The sequence below is a fragment of the Pungitius pungitius genome, chromosome 10 (genome assembly GCF_949316345.1).
Source record: "Pungitius pungitius chromosome 10, fPunPun2.1, whole genome shotgun sequence".
NCBI lineage: Eukaryota > Metazoa > Chordata > Actinopteri > Perciformes > Gasterosteidae > Pungitius > Pungitius pungitius.
In genome coordinates, this window is record NC_084909.1 from 3,390,295 (window position 1) to 3,396,294 (window position 6,000).

Genomic DNA, 6,000 nt, shown 5'->3' on the forward strand with positions numbered 1-6,000 from the left:
CGTGAAGAAGTAGAGGCAGAGGGGGAAGAAGTGTGAGCATTGAAGAGCTTCTTGTTTTTTTTAAAGTCATTAAATCCTGATCGGATGCAACTCGTTATTCAGTTTCCCAACAAACTGTGAAATAAATCCTCTATAAAATACACGTTTACACACACGTGTGTGTAGATATGTGATAGATTGATGCCATGTGTAAAGCAGCAGAACACACACACACACAGACACATGACAGATGTGATTTAAGCTGCTTTGTGGCCTACAGGCCCACAGGGAGCCGTTCCGAGAGGGGGGTTACCTGGGGGGGGGGGGGGATCTGAGCTGCGGACCACCTGGGTGTGACCACGCAGAAGAGGTGTACCTCCACTTTACAGCCCCCTCCCCCCGTAACTCCAGATGAATCTACGTGGTGAACACGTTTCATAGCGGGGGGGTGAACTCTCACCTCATCAGACGCTCTGTGTTTATGTTCAGAGTGCGAGTCGCTCTGCGATAATGAAACAAACCGTAATAAAAAGAGGTAAAATAACACCTCTGTTCGGGTTTTAATCATCTCACAGCGCACAGAAAACATGAACTTCATATTTTAGAAGCTCGTTAAAGGGGTGGGGAGGGGGGGGCTGCTTTTCTGCTCTCTGGGCCATAAATGTCACACCTCCCAAAATGAAAAATCCTTCAGGACAAATCCCAGAGCGCACTGACACGCACGGAGCGTTAGTCGAGGATATATACGTATAATTGATTAGTAAGGAAAAATAGTATTGGCGACAGACGTCTCCAGTTATTGACATTGAACGATGGGGTTGAGTTACTGTAATATACTGTATTTATACTGCATTATACTGTATTTATACTGCATTATACTGTATTTATACTGCATTATACTGTATTTATACTTCATTATACTGTATTATTTAAGTGAATGTGAAATCTTTCCACTTTGATAGAATAACGTCACTAGATGGCAGTGCTGTCCTTCCGTTGGCCTCGGGTTCTGTTGGGCCCACCTGGTGCAGCGCTCAGCCCATAACGGCCCAAGAGTCCGCAGGCCCCCTTTACAGGTACCCGGGGTCAAAGGTCATTCATCATCTCTGCAAAGATATCCACAAATGCTATATTTGTATTATATAATTTCGTCATTCTCCGTTAGTGATGCGACCCCCCCCCCTCCTCCCGGGTTGATGGACACCGCGCGGCTCTGTGGAGGCCGTGGCGGCGCGCTGATGGACAGCGGGTCGGTTTACGCGCTGCTTACGTCTGTCATCGGACGCTGCGCCTGACATTACGTTACTATTATATACTGCAGGGCCTGGAGCTGCTGACTTGATTTGGAGGCCGGTGAACGTGATACGAGCTATAAATGTTTTCCACTCGAGATAGACGTCGCTGGCTGTGACAGCCACCCCCCCCCCCCCCCCCCTCCCCCCCAAGCCCCCCTCTGTTGCAACAGCAGCACTATTTCCTCTCCAGACCTGAACGGAGGGATACAACAACTATTATTCATAGTTTATTATTCATAGTTTATTCATAGCCATTGTTTAAGTTCTATCTGAATGTCTGACCTGCCGATATCGTCACTTTTACTTGAGTTAAGATCTGAGGAATTATAGTTTATTTCAAATGTTTCCATCATATAAAATGACTCATACAAACTAATAATATTAATTCCCACCCGTCACCCAGGCCGTGGCGTTGAAATGGAGTCCAGCGCTGAGGTAGGAGGTGGGGGGGTCATGCTGCAGCAGGGTGGAGGCCTCTGAGTGATGGGGTGACGGTGCAGGCGGAGGCGGCCATGTTTCTTTTAACCTGCCAGCTGTCGTCGGACATTTCACTCGTCGTTCTTTAATTTTTTTTTTTTTTTTTCGGGAAAATAGTTTGTAGTAAATTGTCAAACAAAACACCTTAAACTTATTTTTTGCTGTAAACAGTGTGACACGTTTTGTTCATTTAAGTTTGCTGTTGTTTTTTCCAAAAATGAAACAAAAAGTCTTTGTTTATTAAAGACCGCGGGGAGCTTTTATTACGTGTTGATTGTGTCCACACATCGTTCCTGTGGACTCACGTGTCAGTGTCTCCTCTCACCAGGGGGCCTTTACTAAAGCTCAGCTTTTACTGCAGCGGGGTCTGACAGTCTGCTTCTCAGTCCTGGTGCTGGTTCTCCTGGTTCTCCCGGGCCTCCCTTCCCTCCAGAGGGTCCAGCTCTATGTCCTATGTCCTTCAGAGAGGAGAAGCTCCTGGATGGAGCTCAGCTCTCGTCCCTCCCGAGTTCTGACTGCAGGTCCAAAGCTGTGGTGAAGCTGGATCCGGGTCTGTGGTGGACTGGTCTCTGCTGGGGTTTGAGCTGAAGGAGGTTCTGGTGAACCTGCATGGTGTTATCTGGGTTCACCGGAATCCGACAAGCATTAAGAAGAACCACGTTTCTCTGGTGGTCTCCTTTACTGAGGTCAGGACTAAAGTGATTCTGGTTCACGTAGAGGATCAGGACTAAAGTGAGACTGGCTCAAATCACACAAGTGCAAATCTACCAATTAAATAAAACGATTTGCATCTCCTTCCACCAGCGCTGTGCTGTGTGTGTGTGTGATTAATGGCGGCGGGAGCAGCACGTGTTGAAGGGGGAGCTCACCTCTCATCTCAGCGGAAGAGGGGAACATGTTTTAATAACCAGAGTCTGCAGAGATCAGGAGAGAGGAAACTATTTTTTTCCTCCCGCGCTGCACCGAGGTCAGCCCTCTGAGGAGCTGCTACGAAGCCACACACACACACACACACACACGTTAACAGGCTCGTAACACTGCAGCACACACAGGAATAAAAAGTTTAGACCGAGCAAACGGAGCTACATTTTTAGAAAGGCGTAGAATAGAGCTAAATATATACGGCATGACTGCGCCAAAAACGAAACAAACACACGAGACGCTTTAAGCCTTCACACACACACACACACACACACACACACTAACTTACAGCCACGGATACCAGCTTTTAAGAGCTCTCCCCAGAAATCCACATAGCTGATGTAATTAGTGATTTTAGAGCTCTGCACTTCATATTACAAGTCGTAAACAGACATTCAATACTGGGCTTTGAGAGGGCTGTTTATTCTGGAGTTTTATAGTCCACGCAGGACTCCTGTGTTTATTCTCCCAGAACAATAATGCCACTATGCTCCGGGGCTGGAATGCTATTCATTTGTCCAATTAAGCACAGACAAAATAAATACACAAAAAATCGAGCCGGCTTTTTTAGCCCCGATTTCCCTCCAGAAAGCACTTCAGCAGCGGCGCTGTGCTGGGTTTTTATGGGGTGCCGTCGGCCCCGACCATAAAACAACTGGACTGGCTGACGGCTTAATCTGCCTTATTATTGTTGTGTGCGAGTTTGCAACAATGGGGAAGCTAAGGCCCGGCTAGTGAGAGCTCGTTTAAAAAGGAGAAAAGGTATCGATGTCAAAGGGAAAAATCTTCCTGGAAATTCGGCAGATTTCCCTGTAAAAGGGCCGTTTGCCCGGCGACACATGGAGGCCTTTTTCATGGGAGGAAAAGTTACGACGCGGCCACCGTTAAGAGCCGCGATTTACGAGCAGGACGCTGACCCACAATCCTCTTGACCGACGTGCAATTTCCTGTGTGAGAAAAAACACAGAGTTAATCCACACGGCAGAAACTACTAGAGACATTCCAAATGGACTCGGTACTTCCAGAGAGATCATCCATCAGCATTAGCACAACGGAGCTGCAGAGTTTACTCACGTTATTTGAGGTTTTACCTGAGCTCGGTCATTGTGGTGGATTATTCTAATGGAGCCGTGTGGTTTAGAACGTTTTTGTTAAAAGTTGGACGGTTGGGTTAGCCTTTGTGCTACCTGGTTAGCCTTTGTACTCATGTCATTGGGTTAGCCTTTGCGCTACCTGGTTAGCCTTTGTACTCATGTCACTGGGTTAGCCTTTATGCTACTTGGTTAGCCTTTGTACTCGTGTCATTGGGTTAGCCTTTGTGCTACTTGGTTAGCCTTTGTACTCGTGTCATTGGGTTAGCCTTTTTGCTACCTGGTTAGCCTTTGTACTCATGTCATTGGGTTAGCCTTTGTGCTACATGGTTAGCCTTTGTGCTCGTGTCATTGGGTTAGCCTTTTTGCTAACGTTACTGGCTTGAATGCTTGATATTCTCATCTGGACGACTGAAGTGTGTATCGTCACCTCTCGATGCGATTCTATTGAAGGATGATAAATCATCTATGGTTCCTTCGGGGGTTGCAGAAAGCAAAACATGTTAAAATCATGCGTGATAACGAGAGGAGAGGATGAGATCTTTTTAAAGATGGCGACGGCGTCTCTTGAAGTAAGTCTTCTTCGGTGTGTGAAGGTGTCAGAATGGCCTCTGGGACCGGGGCAATGTGGTTTTTCCCTTTAAAGAGTTTTTGTGGGGAAAAAAACGAGGGATGAAAAATAGCTGCGGGGATAACATAGAGGCTGTCAACCCCCCCACACCCCCTACCTCCATCCTCCCCCCCTCCAACACCACCACCACCAGCAGACCACCCAGAAAGAATACTGAGCTGTCAATCATTTCATTCAGGGGATAAATATTGCAGTATTTTGTTTCTTATAGTGAAATATTGCTGTGTATTTCTCTTTAAATCATATATGGGTTTTATTGCTGTGGTGTGCACAGATTGTTTTAATCTGTCCGTGCGTGCAGGAGTTCACTTTTTGTGGTTTTTCTTAAGCTCTTATTATAGTGACAGTGATGTATTTTAACCGAGCTCCTCTTGTGTAAAGATTAGTATTCACTTCAGAAATCTGCCCCATAAGCCGAAACGCCCTCATTTTCCAAGTCTCATTAGAAATATATTTGTCGAAATCCTATTCAGATTCAGGAGGCCGGGTGGTGAATGTCGCCTGAAGGGCAGAAGGTCCTGGGCACCTTCTCTGCAGGTATTCTGGCTCCCTCCCACAGTCTGGGTTCATCAGTGTCTCTACATGTCCTGTAGGTCTGTGTGAGAGTAAATGGTTGCTTGTATCTGTGTCAATATGCATCTTGAATATGTGCTGAGGAAGAACTACAGGAGTATTATCAGGGTTAGGTGAGGGCCCAGGCGGAGTGTGTGTCCCCACAGTGTGTGTTGACTCTCTGGGGCAAGTTGTCTGTCAGCGCCGAGGCTTGAACTCCGAGCTCGCCGTAATCCCTCTGTCAATAACTGGACCTCCTGCCAGTAACACACACACACACACACACACACACACACACACACAATCAGCCGACCAACATCAGTCCAAACATAACCTGCTGTCTCAGTCCGGACCACCACACAGCCTTCTGGCATCTGGCTAATCTGGAGAGATTTAAGAGAAACGTCGTTCCTTTCATGTAATGATGAACAAAGAGATCCATGATGACACGTTGGAAAAACACCGTGAGCATCGCAAGCACGAGGTCTGAGCCTCGAGACCGCCACCATCGGCCCTCGCGCCAGCGACCAGTTGAGGTTCTGTTCGGGTTGGTGGATACTCATTTTTAAATGTTTCTTCAGAATTTAGAGCAAAAAGTGGTTCAAGAACTGAAAGAAAAACCTATAAGCACCCGGAAGGAAGGAAAGACATTTTGTGGAATGTTGAAAGCTTTTATTTTGAAAGGTACAATAGCCTTAGTTTGGTTTGGGCTGCCTTGGTCAATGTTGAATAACTATAAATGCAGGGTTATTCTATTTGTAATATTCATGTTCTGAATGATATATTATAGTACACAAACAAACCCTGTTGCATAAAAGCCTTTGTAGACTTGGCTGGTTTTATGCTTTTCTGCAAAAGTTTAGAAACAATAGAGCTTCGGTTCCAACCTTCCTAAAAAGGATAAAGAACTTGGCGGACCTGGTTTTGTGCAAACCGCTGGTCCATGTCCCTTTGGACATAAAGAAGAGTTCCACTTTGTCAACGAGGGAGTGAAGGTGTGTACAAAAAAACCCTGTGCTGAACCTTAAAATGTAAAATATGAAAAACATGTTCC